Here is a 16837-nt window from a genome sequence, read left to right as displayed (position 1 = left end):
GCTCGTCGACGTACTCCGTCGAACTGCCACCTGAAAGTTCAGAGGTGGCATAGCATCGACGGCGCACCACGATGGCTCATCTACATGTCGACGGCCCGTTAATGGTGACTTGTTTCTGCAAACTCTCCTGAGTCTGTTCCAACTTGTTTCGATTCGATTCGTTTAACTTCTAATCCTATAGTATTTCAAAGAACGTATACTTATACTTTGATACACACGAGGTAAAGAACTTAATATCTCAAATACTCGGGTGTGAATTTCCATACTAAAGGTGTAAACCACTAATAAGCCAAAGGCTTTCTTGCGACGAAAATGAGAGGTGTAATAGTAGTTAAGTCTGGTAATATACGTGGAGATAAAAATTGCTTGTATGCTTTAGCAGCTCCTCAAAAATTATAGGCACCTAGATGTCGCATGGGTATGAGCATGGTAGCTCTAATGAAAGACCCCATGGGGCAACACGTTATGAATTTAGTCATAGCGGGCATAAATCGATCACTATGGTTTTGAGCAGAAAAGATCCTGTGGGAAAATTACCTATGATTCTAAGATGTTTTAATTTTACAAAAGATGTATATTTTTTGTACGACCCATGCACATGACTAAAAAGAAGATAGTATATGCCCAAAGAATTAAGTCAGATAGTGAAGGAGAGTTTGAAATTAGATTATGCTTCACTTTAGTTGGTCAGAGCAGAATTAGAGAATATGATGCTAGAAGGTGGCTAGTAGAAGAATAGCTAGTATGTTTTGAGTAGATATATACGACGACTAGAGGTCGTAAGTGAAGTATGTGACAAAGTTCCTATTTAGGAAGAAGCAAAAGTGAATGAAGATGAGTAATAGGATTATAAGGAATGAATAAGTCTTAAAATTATATCTTCACTATGAAAAGTGAATTGACGATTTCAGCAGAACTATTACGGGTACGATTTAATTTCCTTAGTCAAAAGAATACTAGTGAGTGGGTGACAGTTTGAATACACTTAAACGCATGTTAGAACCCAATGTTTAAGGAAAATCCTATGTGTAGTGATATCTGGGAGAAGTAATCAACTACACAATAAGATAGCAAACTATAACCATTAAGAGTTATTAGAAAGGGATTTGCCTCTGATTGACAGTGTCAGCAAAGTTAAGTCATTAAGATTGTGTATGATAGTTATGAGTAAATTAGTTCCCCGATTATGTACGTAACTCCATTTTTCTATTAAGGAAGATTTTTCAGATGTGAGTCTAAAGTTGAGTAGTCAGTAATGTAAAGTATGAGGAATTGCAGAGGATAAAGGGAAGACAACCTGATCTCAACAAAGAAGAACAAACCATAAGTATAAGACCATAGCCGTAGGTCTAAGGGGGGGATGTACATATCATCAGTAAGTCCTATTGGACCTTTGAAACCCGAAGAGTTAGGATGAGATTTCAAGAATCTCCATTCAATAATGTGGGTAAAGGATATAGTCACCATAAGAAATGTGCCTCACGTGTGTAAGAAAGACAAAGTAAGTAGAATGATCGTTGATGAATTTGTGTCGAGCTTAGTTATTCTTGATTAAGAAATCATAGAAAAAGCTAAAAGATCATGCCAAGTTATGTGTTAAAGGAAGAGATTTGTATGCATAAAACCACATATTTCAAACAAGTGAGAGATAACTGTACCAGAAGGTATGAAAGCAGATTATATGCCTCAAGTGTTAATGAACGTAGAGACAGAGACACATAGTTCACGATATTCTATCCATACAGGAGCTACTAAGATGTATCACGGCCGTAAGGAGGTTAATTGGTGGAATGATATGAAGAAGAATGTAGTCGATTTTATGGTGAAGTGTCCAAATTTTTAAAAAGTGAATGTCGAGCACTAGAGGCCTGGTGGGTTAGATCAGAACATATAGATTCCTTTTAGAAATGAGAGATGATACATATGGACTTCATAAAAGGTTGGCCTCGCTCATTCCGTAAGCATGATAGGATTTAGGTGATTTTAGACCTACATACTAAGTCAGTGCACTTTTTGTCACTGAAGACCACTAATTCAGTAAAAGACTATGTATATTGAGAAGATCGTCAGATTGTGTGGGACTCTAGTGTCATTTATTTCACATTGAGGTGCCTAGTTCACAACAAACTTTTGGACAATCTTTCAGAAAGGATTGGGTACCAAGGTGAATCTCAGTACACATTTTCACCCTAATACAGATGGCCAGGCATAGTGCATTATATAGACACTCTAGGATATGTTAAGAGCATGTGTCTTGGAATTCAAAGGTAATTAGGATGATCACTTGCCTCTCATTGGATTCTCTTATAATAATAATTATCATGCTAGTATCAAGATAGCACCATTTTAAACCTTGTATGTGCGAAGGTATAGATCACCTATTAGTTGGTTTGAAGTTGGTGAAGTAGAATTGTTAGGGAAAGAATTTGTCTATCAAGCTATGGAAAAAGTTAAGTTGATTCATGAGCATTTGAAATGGCTTATAGTCACCAAAAGTGTTATTCAGACGTGCAACATATAGACTTTGATTTCATATTGATGATTAGGTGTTTGTGAAAGTTTCAGCTATGAAAGGCGTAATTGATTTGGGAAAAAAGGAAAGCTTAGCCTCATATATATTGGACGATAAATGTCTTGCGAAGGGTTGGTCAAGTGTCTTATGAACCAAATTTACCACAGCAGTTGGTGGATATACCCTAGTGTTTCATGTATCTATGTTACAAAAGTTTATGGGAGATCCGTCTTTTGTTGTCCCTCCAGAAAACATAGGGGTCAAAGATAGCCTAACCTATGAAGAAGTTTTAGTGGCTCTTCTTGATCGTCAAGTTCAAAAGTTGAGAACTAAGGTAGTTGTCTTAGTGAAAGTACTATGGAGGAACAAGAAAGTCAAAGAGGCTACATGGGAAGCCGAAGAGGACATGAAATCCAAATATCCGCCCTTATTTGATGATCAAGCACAAAATGTCTAAGGTAGCTACCTTAGCCATTCATTCCATTTTAGTGTCAGATATTTATGTCAGATTAGTATTCATGTCGGTCCAATATTCATGTGCTTATGTCAGTTCAATATTCATGTTAGTTCAGTATACATGTGTTCATGTCAGGTCAATATTCATGTAATCATGTCAGTTTAGCATTCAAGTGTTCATGTTAGCTCAGTAAACATTTTTTCATGTACCCACGCTATTCGGTATTCATGTTCCATGTCATGTTTCTCACGTTGATGTATTGAAGTTCTATTATGCATATTATGATTCCTTGTGAGGCTTGTGTTTATGCACTATTTAGTTGGCAAGTGTTTGAGAAAGGTTGGGATAGTCATATTTAAAGAGGAAACTCTACCAAAATTTCTATAAAATTCCAGAGTTCATATTTCTAACCATGACTATCATTCGAGGACGAATGATTCCAAGAAGGAGATAATTTAACACAAGGCCTCACTTCAAGCGAGTATAACCTCCTTATCACTAGGGGATCTGTGAAAACTCGTTGGATAAAAGTTATAATCCTTAGAAATAACTTTCCATCTGGATAAAGATAAGGTCAAACAGATCTCTGCACAAAGCGTTATGATCGTTTTACTGAAAGGTCGCAGAGTAGTCCGCTCGAAAGATAAGCGGTCCGCATATCGCAATTTCCCCCGCAAAATGCGATATGTCCTCCGCATTTTGAACCAAATTTTATCCGTGAAATCATCAATATTATGTTTCACCATTCCTTGTGTGATTAATTGTTCAATAGTGTACTTCTTGTTTAGTTGCTGAACAACCTAATTCTTCAGTAAATAGGTGACAACATAAACTATCATCATTGATTTTAGTACTCATACTACATTTGCTATATTTTTTATGCAGGTTTAGATCCTAGTACCATTATAAGTTTTATTGAGTCTCCCAATTGAGGATCCAGCTTTGTGGAGAGCCACTTGCATTCCACTGCAGTGTCATGACGTCCCTTTTCATTTATGTCATTTTTGTTATGTTGTGAATCCTGGTAGTAGTGAGACATTTTTATTATCTATATGGTTTGCTCAATGACAATACGGCACCTGGTCTTGGGGAGTTTAGTAGCAGTTTTGGGGATTTATATTTTTAAGGAAAAAAAAATTCTTTGTAATTGCTTGGTCTGCCTGGCTTGGAAATAATAAGGGTCCTCAAAGTATGGAGTAATTTGGGTTGCGACACCAATTCTCAAGCACGAGACCTCTGCTAAAAGGAGGAATTACAAGCATCACACAACTGTTTAATAATATGTGTATGTTGTTGGCGCCAATCGTAGTCGAATATGCCAAGGTTCTTGAAGTATTAGACGTTCTGAGTAGTTTGAAAATTGAGTAATACATTTTTATCTTCTTCAATTGTATCATGCATTGTTGTGCAAAATTTCTTTTTTGACATGATGAAAGTCTTAAAATTTGCGACTTCTTGTAAAAAAAAATTTCTTTTCCACAACCTCTTGTATTATCTTTAGTTGTAGAAAACTCCAAAATGTAGTAAAAATTCTGCAAAGGTTTTTTTTTAATTTTTTTTTTAATTTTATGTGAATGTTAGTGTGGATAACGAAATTTTATTAAATTTAATCCATAAGAAATTTGGATTACATTCAAAATATATTAGTCCGAATAAATAAATTGTGGGCTAATATAACTGGGTTAATTATTTAAGTCAATAAATATGGATTTAAGTAATGATCCAATTTCATTGGGCTAGTCCATTCAATTGGGCTACATGTGATGAACCCGCTTTGTCAGGCCCAAGATGTCATCTTATTCGAGAAGCCCAAATTGGGTGCCACGTGTCAAATGACGTGGCACGCCAAGTCAAACGAAGGAGCCAATAGGATCATGCCACGTGCCAAAATGATGCAGCATGCCTAGTCAAATCAAATGCCAATAAAGATGCGCCACATGTACAAGTGATATGTTCCGGCCAATCAAATATCGACATCTCAGCTTAAATCTAATTGGTCGAAAGAAGTCTGTCCTTATCACAATTCCTCCATCCTACAACTATAAATAGGGGTCTCATAATTCAGAACAGGGGACAGAAATTCTAACAAGAAGCAAGGGAGAGCTCGTGGATCAAACGCTGCGGATTTCTCTACAAGCTAAAAGCATTCAAGCATTCAAATATTTCTCTAGAAGTTCTAGAGATCCAGACGAAGATACAAGATCAAGCTTCAAGCCTTTGAATCCAAATACAAGTTCAAGATCAAGACCACCAGATTCAAGATCAAGCTCAAAAGCCCTTGAATTCAAGTACAAGTCAAGATCAAATCCATCAAGTTCAAGATCAAGCTCAAAAGCCCTTGAATTTATTGTTGAAAAGACGAATCAGAGGAATCATAGAGATTGTAACACTCATATTCCGAAATCAAATACAAAGATTGTCGCGATATTTTCCTGTCTTGATTATTATTTTCTCGACGCGAATTTTGTTGTCTACAAATTCTGGCACGCCCAGTGGGACAATCTCTACCTCTCATCTCAACTTTTCAATCATCAAAGTTTAACAACATCGAGATGACTTTAGAGAAGATCAAATCCAAATCAATTTCCTCCAAGGTCACTAGCTCCAAGTTCTCTGGTGATGTGGAAAGCATCCTCGACATTACCTTTGGTAGCATTGGACCAGTTACGAGGAGCAAAGCAAGCATGTTGGGACTACAAGCACTCCAAGTCTCATCCGTAACAACTCCTGTTTTTGGATCTTCATCTCCTAAAGGAGCGAGATCCTCTACTGATGCATTGGAGGAAGGAAGCAACATTGCTGAAAAGATTAAGAAGACTTTAGCCCTACTTGATCTCTCTGGATCCAAGAACTCTGCTATGAAGGAAGATGATGATACTTCAAGTGACGGATCCTCTCCACTCACACCACATGAAGTAGTCCAGTCAAAGATCAACTTATGCGATAATCCATGCTATTCTCCAACATCCCCAACAATCATGCAAGCAATGGTAACCAACGCTTCGTCAATGGAGGAGACACTGGCAAATTTGGCAAAGGTGATTGATGGCTTGGCCAAGCATGTGCAAAATCAAGACGCTCGGATTGAGAAGTTGATGGACAAGATGGATGGATTAATGGAAGGAGAATCCAGCCATGCACCTGGGAAGGGTCCAGAAGTACAAGAGACTGAACCTCGTGCAAAGCAAGTACCACCTACCAAGGAAATTCCTATTTCTTCTGAAGGAATGATTCCGCTTGACCGACTAAAGGAGTTCATCGAAGGTACTATCAAGGATAAGTACGAAGTTGCTGCCAAGTCTTCGTTTACTTACGGAAAGCCGTACACTACAAGAATTGATAGCTTCAAGATGCCCGCCGGTTATCAACCTCCCAAATTTCAACAATTTGAAGGCAAGGGAAATCCAAAGCAACATGTTGCACATTTTTTTGAAACATGTAACAACGCTGGGACTTATGGAGACTATCTTGTCAAGCAGTTCGTCCGCTCTCTCAAGGGGAATGCCTTCGACTGGTACACTGATCTCGAGCCTAATTCTATCGATAGTTGGGAGCAACTAGAGCAGGAGTTCCTCAATCGCTTTTATAGCACAAGGCGTACCGTAAGCATGGTCGAGCTTACAAGCACTCGCCAGAGGAAGGGCGAACCAGTTATCGATTTCATCAACCGATGGAGAAATGCGAGTCTAAACTGCAAAGATAGGCTCAACGAAGCTTCTGCGATAGAGATGTGTATCCAAGAAATGCATTGGGGGCTTCACTACATATTGCAAGGAATTAAGCCAAAGTCTTTTGAAGAACTAGCTACTCGTGCTCATGATATGGAGTTGAGCATGTCTTCCATTGGGAATGAAGGAATGCCTGTCTACGACCCTCGCAAAGGAAAGGACAAGCAGGAACCCAAGAAATGGAGCACGTTCGTCCCTAAGAGTGATAATAAAGAATCCATGAACTTCAACGACGCGCCTATAAAGTTTACTACGAAGGTGAGCAAGAAGCAAAGTATGAAAGCAACTTCCTTCCAAGACAACAAAACCCGAAAGTCTACCTTGAAGGAGATGCAAGAAAGAGAATACCCCTTCCTGGATTCTGATGTCCCTGAAATTTTTGATGAACTACTTGAGTTGAAGCTCATTGAGTTACCAGAGATGAAGCAGCCCAATGAACCTGGAAGAACAAACGACCCGAATTATTGCAAGTATCATCGACTTGTGGGTCACCCTCTTGAGAAGTGCTTTGTCTTCAAGGACAAAGTTATGCAGTTGGCTAATGAAAACAAGATTTTGCTTGATGATGAGAAGGCAAGTTCGAATCAGGTCTCTATCACCTTTGGCTCTTTCGATCCGGTCCAGATATACAGCTTTGAAGAACATGAGGGAGGACCATTGAAGGAAGATAGAACCCAAGTTGATGAAGCCAATGATGAAGGTTGGATTCTGGTGACTAGGCGGAGACGCTGTAAAACAAGTCCACGAAAAGAATCATCTAAACAACCAACAAGGAAAAGGATGGTTAGAAGACCAAGGAAGCAGAAATCAGTTGAGCGTCCGAGGAAAGCAAAAGTGGAGGAGAACTACCACCAAGAACCACGACGTCCTGTGACTTTGGGGGAATTCCTACCAAGCTGGTTCCGCAATAAGACTGCTCGAGACAACATTGAGGCATCATGCTTCAATACTGATAAAGAGGAAGCAAATGATGAAAACCTATCAACATTGTCTCTGTCATCATCTGAAAAGCCTGTTGAATCTTCTTCGAAAGAGGTACACACATGTGATACAAGAATCACATTCACAGATGACGATCTTCTACTTGGTGAAACACTACATAATCGCCCATTGTATATGGTGGGTTATGCCCTCGAGAAGAGGATAAACAGAATATTGATAGATGATGGATCTGGAGTTAACATTCTTCCTATTCGTACAATGAAGGAACTTGGCATCACAACTGAAGAACTTTCTGAAAGCCGCTTGATGATACAAGGGTTCAATCAAGGGGGGCAACGAGCCATAGGTGTTGTCAAAGTAGATATCACCATCGAAGATTTGCGATCAAGTGCATGGATGCATGTCATCGACGCGAAGACTTCATATAATATGTTGCTTGGCAGGCCATGGATACACGAGAACAAAGTTGTCCCGTCCTCCTACTATCAGTGTTTGAAGTATCTCGAAGGCAGGGTCGAAAAGAAGATAGTTGCTGATGATAAGCCATTTACTGAAGCAGAGTCACACTTCGTCGATGCGAAGTTCTACTTGAAGAACTACATGGTGAGAGAAGTAAAAGTCGATGACATCGCAACGACCAAGAGTGATAAGATTGCAACTGAAAGAGCTGATGAGACTATTGGAAAAGTTGAAGTTGGTGCTGAGGTGTCGCACTCCAGTCCCAATAAAGGGAACACCGTGTCTTTGAAAAAGAAGAAGACAACCCCCGTGCTCTGCTATGTCCCAAAGTTGAAGAAAAAGGAAGGTCAACCATCTGAAGCTCAAGAAAATACGCTAGGAGGGCTAACTCTTCCCATCAGACGAATTGATACGATAAATTTGTCCTCAAAGTTACTTGGAGACTTCGTGGCTCAGAATTCTCCACAAAATATGGCACTCCCTACAAAACGTACAAATGAAGGCTTTGATCCAAATGCTTACAAGTTATTTGTCAAGGCTGGGTACAACCCTAATGAGCCGTCAAAGTTAGGGAAACTTCCATCAGGAGCTATCATGATGCAATCACGTGAAGGTTTGGGATACAAACAACCTCCGCCAGTTCGCATATCCATAAGAAGGGCAAGTATCAACTATGTCACTGTGGAAGATGAGTCTGTTGCTTCCAACAAAAGGCCTTCAGTGTTTGATCGTCTTGGAAAGTTGGCCACAAAAGCTTCTGTATTTGAGAGATTAGGGTCGTTAAAACTGAAGAAGAAAAGGAAGAACAAGTTCCACAGAGATTATCAAAGCGTGAAAGCGCTTGCTTTGCCTGGAACCCAGAGGGATATACAGAGTTTGATTCCTTCTAGAATGAGACGACAAACAAAGCTTGTGGTTTCATGTGGAAAGGTGCTAAAATCAAAGTCTCACACTGTAGTGTATACCAAGGAGCGTGACGAAGATGAGGAGAGTGTAGATTCTTCATATCATATTACTGCACAAAGTGATCAAGATACTTCATTTCAGATAGAGGTTGCCGAGAAGTTGGAGGACATCTCCTCGTGTTACCACATATCTTTCAATGATGGCGATCCTCGAGAGGATGAAGATGCCAGAGATGCTCCTCCAGAACTTGAAGAAGGGGTGAAGACCACAGTAGACTCTTTGAAAGAAGTTAATCTTGGTACTGATGAAGACCCAAAGCCCACCTACCTAAGTGTTTTTCTAACAGGTGATGAGGAATACACTTACATTGAAATACTCAAAGAATATAGGGATGTTTTTGCTTGGAGTTATAAAGAGATGCCTGGATTAGATCCCAAAGTAGCAGTCCATCATCTGGCGGTCAAGAATGGTGCCCGTCCTGTTAAGCAGGCCCAAAGGCATTTCAGACCAAATTTGGTTCCTTCAATCGAAAATGAAGTCAACAAACTCATTGAAGCTGGCTTTATTCGTGAAGTTAAATATCCTACATGGATTTCGAGTATCGTTCCCGTAAAAAAGAAGACTGGCCAAATTCGAGTTTGTGTTGACTTCAGGGATCTTAACAACGCATGCCCTAAAGATGATTTCCTGCTCCCCATCCCAGAATTGATGATTGATGCTACCACTGGTTACGAGGCGATGTCTTTCATGGATGGTTCATCCGGCTATAACCAAATTCGCATGGCACCAAAAGATGAAGAGCTTACTGCATTTCGTACACCCAAGGGTATTTATTGTTACAAAGTGATGCCTTTTGGTTTAAAAAATGCTGGTGCCACATATCAAAGGGCTATGCAGAATATCTTTGATGATTTTCTCCACAAAAATGTTGAATGTTATGTGGATGACTTGGTGGTAAAATCAAGAAAGAGGAGCGACCACTTGCAAGACCTGAGAATGGTGTTCGAGCGATTTCGGAGATATCAACTTCGAATGAATCCATTGAAATGTTCCTTTGCAGTTACTTCTGGAAAATTCCTTGGTTTCATTGTTCGACATCGAGGAATCGAAATTGATCAAGCCAAAGTTGATGCGATATTGAAAATGCCCGAGCCTCAAAATATTCATGAGTTAAAAAGTCTGCAAGGGAAGCTGGCTTATATTAGGAGATTCATTTCGAATTTAGCTGGGAGGTGCCAACCATTCAGTCGTCTCATGAAGAAGGGCGCCCCTTTCAAGTGGGACGAAGCATGTACTAATGCCTTCAAGAATATCAAGTCATATTTAATGAAGCCTCCAGTTCTAGTAGCCTCTGTACCTGGAAAACCATTGATACTGTACATTTCAGCACAAGAAAGGTCGGTTGGAGCGTTGTTGGCCCAAGAGAATAGCGAAGGGAAAGAAAATTCTCTTTACTACTTGAGCAGAATGATGACACCTAATGAGCTGAATTACACGCCAATTGAAAAGTTGTGTTTGGCACTAGTCTTCTCGATTCAAAAGCTGAAGCACTACTTTCAAGCTCATAGTGTTAACCGCATTTCCAGAGCAAATCCCATCAAGTTTGTGATGTCAAAACCAGTCCTCAGTGATCGACTAGCAAGGTGGTACCTCCAGTTTCAACAATTTGAAATTACATACATCCCTCAAAAGGCTGTAAAAGGACAGGCATTGGCAGACTTCCTAGCAGATCACCCGATACCTGATGACTGGGAGCTAAGCGATGAACTTCCCGACGAAGATGCAATGGTCGTTGAAATTCAACCTCCGTGGAAAATGTACTTTGATGGTGCTGCACAACGTGATGGAGATGGTGCTGGTGTGGTGTTTGTTACTCCACAGGGAGAAGTTCTACCATACTCCTTTACTTTGACACAACGTTGCTCCAACAATGTCGCTGAATATCAAGCACTAATACTTGGACTTGAAATGGTCGTCGACATGAAGCAGTTGCAGTTGCAAGTCTTTGGTGACTCTCAGTTGGTGATCAATCAACTCTTGGGAAGCTACGAAGTCAAGAAGCCTGAATTACTCCCCTATCATGGTTATGCTCAGAAATTGATAGGATGGCTTGGTGATGTGACTCTTCAGCATGTTCCTAGGAGGGAAAATAAGAAAGCCGATGCTTTAGCTGCTCTAGCTTCAACACTAACTCTGCCAGATCAAACTCAAGTGACTATCTACCAAAAATGGGTAGTACCTCCACCAAATGAGGACGAAGGCGCGGAAAGTGAGCTCGAGCATCTCGTAGCTGTTTCTGAAGCTGCAAACGAAGACTGGCGACAACCCATCATTGATTACCTAAATTATGGGATACTGCCAGAAGACTCAAAAAGAAGAACTGAGATTCTTCGTCGTGCACCTCGATTCCTTTACTACAAGGATACCTTATATAGAAGATCTTTTGAGGGGATACTCTTGCGATGTTTGGGGGAGAATGAAGCAGTTCAAGCTTTGCAAGAAGCACATTTAGGAGTATGTGGATCACATCAATCTGGACCAAAGCTCCACTTCCACATAAAAAGGATGGGATATTATTGGCCAACGATGGTGAAAGATTGCTTGGACTATGCTCGAAGATGCAAGGCTTGTCAGTTTCATGCGAATTTTATACATCAGCCGCCCGAAGCATTACACCCGACCGTCGCATCTTGGCCATTTGATGCTTGGGGGTTGGATGTCGTTGGTCTGTTGCCGAAATCTTCTAGTGGACACTTGTACATCTTGGCTGCAACTTATTACTTCTCAAAATGTGCCGAAGTTGTCGCTCTTAAAGAAGTGAAGAAGGAGAATGTTGCGAACTTCATCCGAGTAAACATCATCTACCGCTTCGGCATTCCTCGTTACATAATAATGGACAATGGCAAGCCATTTGATAACAAATTGATGAACAAGATTTGTGATCTCTTCGGCTTCAAGCAGCGTAAATCTTCTATGTATCATGCTGCCGCCAACGGTCTAGCTGAAGCGTTCAATAAGACTTTGTGTAACTTATTAAAGAAGGTTGTCTCTAAGTCCAAAAGGGATTGGCATGAACGAATGGAAGAAGCCTTGTGGGCATATAGGACAACTTACCGCACACCAACGCAAGCAACCCCGTACTCGCTTGCTTATGGAGTTGAAGCAGTCCTACCACTTGAGCGCCAAATACCTTCTTTACGACTTGCTATTCAAGAAGGACTCACCGAAGAGGAAAATGCTCGATTGCGTCTTGCAGAGTTAGAAGCACTTGATGAGAAAAGGCTGGAGGCTCAACAAAATCTTGAATGTTATCAAGCCCGTCTATCTCGTGCCTTCAACAAAAAGGTTCGCTTGAGGTCCTTCCAAGTGGGAGATCAAGTCCTTGCAGTAAGAAGACCCATTATAGTTTCCCATAAGTCTGGGGGCAAATTCACCTCAAAATAGGATGGACCATATGTCGTACAAGAAGCATATTCAAGTGGCGCTTACAAGCTTGTTGATGCGGATGGCTTGAGGATCGGTCCTATCAACGCAAAGTTCTTGAAAAAGAACTATCCTTGAAGCGAGATGACGCTCCTTAAGGCATGAGCATAAACTGCATGTAACTCCTGGCCCTCAAGAGTATAAACTGTGCACGGCCTAAGAAAATGTCCGCTAGGTTGAAAATCTCGCAAGAGGCGGCCTAGGAAAAAGTTAGGACACAAGAAAAAAAATGTCCGCTAGGTTGAAAACCCCGCAAGGGGCAGCCTAGGCAAAAGTTAGGACACAAAAAAAAAAAAAAAACTCATTTTTCTGAACTACGGTATGACTTGATCCTCTTCACCGAGGTACGTAGGCGCTTAGAGTTTTATTCTAAGTTCAGTCGCATGAGTAAAAAAAAAAATGCATCCCCCTATGTGTTGTTCAAAATGAAGTTCGCCTGACCAGGCGCATGGAGATCGTACATACAAGCATCCTTTTGCTTCAATTTGGACTTTCACTAAATATTAGTGGTCCAACGAAGGCAAATCTCCATGACAAATGGGTTTCTCCAATGGAATGATTGTAATCTCTTAGCAAGTGGTTAAATCAAGGAGTTAAAGTCTGCATGACCATTCGATTCCAAATTGAAGGCCTCAAATCCGGCAACTCTTTGAGTTGAAGTCCAAAGCCATCGCAACTGCAAGGCGAAGCCTTCAAATATGTTAGTATTCAAGCTAAAGTTTTAAATTCACCATGTCTGCAAGTTGAAGTCTTAAAATCCAGCAAGCCTTCAAGTTCAATCCTTCAAATCCGTCAAGTTTTCAAGCTGGAATAAAAAATCTAAGGTGGATTTCCCGAATTTATCTGGGATGATCCAAAGGGTTTCCAATTTTGATTTTTGGATACATATTATATTAGTAAGTCTAGTTTCCTGAGAATTTTGCGTCTCATGATTTTGATGTTCCTACATCGAGATATGAATTTTCTCGACAAAACTGCGCAAATCTGAAACTATCGACGTTTTAGCATGTATTGTCAACTTCTTGAATTTATCTGGAACTATTCAGATTATTGTTGGCTTTGATTTTTGGACAAATGCTAGATTTATGAGTATAGTTTCTTGAGAATTTTGCGGCTCGTGATTTCAACACTCCTATGTCGAGATATGAATTCTTTTGGCGAGACTGCTCGAATCTGAGAAATATTGGCGTTTCAGCATGTAGAGCCAAATTCTTGGATTTATCTGAGATGATCTATATGTTTGTTGACATTGATTTTTGGATACATGCAAGATTTATGAGTCTAGTTTCTTAGGAATTTTTCGGCTCGTGATTTCAACGCCCCTACGTCAAGATATGAATTTTGGCGAGACTGCTTGAATCTGAGAAATATTTGCGTTTCAGCATGTAGAGCCAAGTTCTTGGATTTATCTGGGATGATCTATATGGGATTATACGACGAGCTAAGCATAGTAGCGCGGACGCAGTATTGGCATGATGATGGTTTGGTGCTTGGAGTGACCACATCTTGGATGATCTATTAGAATTTTGGGTTTTCTCCGATGTCCAATTTGCCATATGAAGCGGATTCCTCAAAGAAGGCCACGGACTCACATATCGCCCAGCTAGTATGGTATGAATCAAGAATCTAGTTTGGTCCGCGCCATCTTCAGTCTCAACTACGAGATACCTTAGTTTGGTCGATGGGGAAGTGTAGTGTCTGAAGTAAACCATCTCTTCAAGTTGCAAAGGACAAGAGAAGTTATTAGTAGCAGACTTGGACGTATATCCATAGGTACAAAGACCTTGACAAATGAACTCCCTAAATTCTTAAGGCGGGGACGATTACCTTACCGTTCTTAGGGTGGGGACGAGTGTCCATCTCTTTGCGCCGTAAGATTACCTTACTGTTCTTAGGGCGGGGACGAGTGTCCATCCCTTTGCGCCGTAAGATTACCTTACCGTTCTTAGGGCGGGGACGATTGTCCATCCCTGTGCGCCGTAAGATTACCTTACCGTTCTTAGGGCGGGGACGAGTATCCATCCCTTTGCGCCGTAAGATTACCTTACCGTTCTTAGGGCGGGGACGAGTGTCCATCCCTTTGCGCCGTAAGATTACCTTACCGTTCTTAGGGCGGGGACGAGTATCCATCCCTATGCGCCGTAAGATTACCTTACCGTTCTTAGGGCGGGGACGAGTAACCATCCCTTTGCGCCGTAAGATTACCTTACCGTTCTTAGGGCGGGGACGAGTGTCCATCCCTTTGCGCCGTAAGTCTACCTTACCGTTCTTAGGGCGGGAACGAGTATCCATCCCTGTGCACCGTAAGATTACATTACCATTCTTAGGGCGGGGACGAATATCCATCCCTGTGCGCCGTAAGATTGTCTTAGCATTCTTAGGGCGAGGACGAGTAACCATCCCTTTGCGCCGTAAGATTACCTTACCGTTCTTAAGGCGAGGACGAGAATCCATCCCTTTGCGCCTCAATATTACTTTCTTCATGCATGGGTCATCTCCTTGAACGAGAAATCATTACTGTCGTTGGACCTAAAAAAAAAAAAAGGAGTATAAGGCGCTAAAAGAAAACGGTGGAAAGAACAAAATTACCTGTCAAAAGATTAACTTCAAGCGACTGGCAAGCAAAGCAAAATCGATGTTCACAAATTGGAGAACACGCAGGCTTATATAGGTGATTAAAAGGTGACTTATGAGATGTCATTAACGGTGTGGGATAAATTGTTATCCGTTGGTCTATATATATATATATATATAGAAGTATATGACGTGCAAAAAAGCGGCTACATATTTGATACCAACATGGACTCAGTTGTTGTTTTCACAAAGGAATCAAAACGTGCATGATCATCAATCCTAGATCATGTACGAGTTGAGTTGGAGACAAAGTAATGTGACTTCATGGAAACCACGTGCAGATGTGATATGTAATGTTTGGTTACTGCCATTGGATGGAATGCCCATTTGTGGTTAAAAAAAAAAAAAAGCTAAGGAAAATGTTGGAGAAGTCCACTTGGCTTACATGCTACATAAATAAGAAGTGATTAAATAAATTGCTTACTATAATCAAGGGTTCGGCTCTGTTAGAATGGTTTTGAGGATAAATGATACTATAATTAATCCATGAAATATTTTGGGTTTCCAAAAGAAGGAGATGCACGTTTTCCCAATTACTTCAAGCCTAGTCTTGAAGTTCGACAAATTTACCTCTCGACAAGTCTTGAAGTGGGGGAATTTGTGGATAACGAAATTTTATTAAATTTAATCCATAAGAAATTTGGATTACATTCAAAATATATTAGTCCGAATAAATAAATTGTGGGCTAATATAATTGGGTTAATTATTTAAGTCAATAAATATGGATTTAAGTAATGATCCAATTTCATTGGGCTAGTCCATTTAATTGGGCTACATGTGATGAACCCACTTTGTCAGGCCCAAGATGTCATCTTATTCGAGAAGCCCAAATTGGGTGCCACGTGTCAAATGACGTGGCACGCCAAGTCAAACGAAGGAGCCAATAGGATCATGCCACGTGCCAAAATGATGCAGCATGCCTAGTCAAATCAAAGACCAATAAAGATGTGCCACGTGTACAAGTGATATGTTCCGGCCAATCAAATATCGACATCTCAGCTTAAATCTAATTGGTCGAAAGAAGCCTGTCCTTATCACAATTCCTCCATCCTACAACTATAAATAGGGGTCTCATAATTCAGAACAGGGGACAGAAATTCTAACAAGAAGCAAGGGAGAGCTCGTGGATCAAACGCTGCGGATTTCTCTACAAGCTAAAAGCATTCAAGCATTCAAATATTTCTCTAGAAGTTCTAGAGATCCAGACGAAGATTCAAGATCAAGCTTCAAGCCTTTGAATCCAAATACAAGTTCAAGATCAAGACCACCAGATTCAAGATCAAGCTCAAAAGCCCTTGAATTCAAGTACAAGTCAAGATCAAATCCATCAAGTTCAAGATCAAGCTCAAAAGCCCTTGAATTTATTGTTGAAAAGACGAATCAGAGGAATCATAGAGATTGTAACACTCATATTCCGAAATCAAATACAAAGATTGTTGCGATATTTTCCGGTCTCGATTATTATTTTCTCGACGCGAATTTTATTGTGTACAATTAGCCTCTTTGGTTGAAATTCATTCTACAGCATCTTTTTGTTTTTGTTTTTTTGAAAAAAGAAGGATGTAGAAGATGGATTGAGCAGAAAACCGAAATAAAATACCACTAGCAGACTGCTAGATGGTCCTTTAATTTTTTATTTTTTTAAAAAAGGATTGAGCAGAAAACCATATTTTTGACACACGATAAGCAAGATGGAAACTATGTTAAACAACAAA

This window comes from Lycium barbarum, chromosome 6 (assembly GCF_019175385.1).
Source record: "Lycium barbarum isolate Lr01 chromosome 6, ASM1917538v2, whole genome shotgun sequence".
Taxonomy (NCBI): domain Eukaryota; kingdom Viridiplantae; phylum Streptophyta; class Magnoliopsida; order Solanales; family Solanaceae; genus Lycium; species Lycium barbarum.
This window is presented reverse-complemented; position numbering follows the sequence as displayed.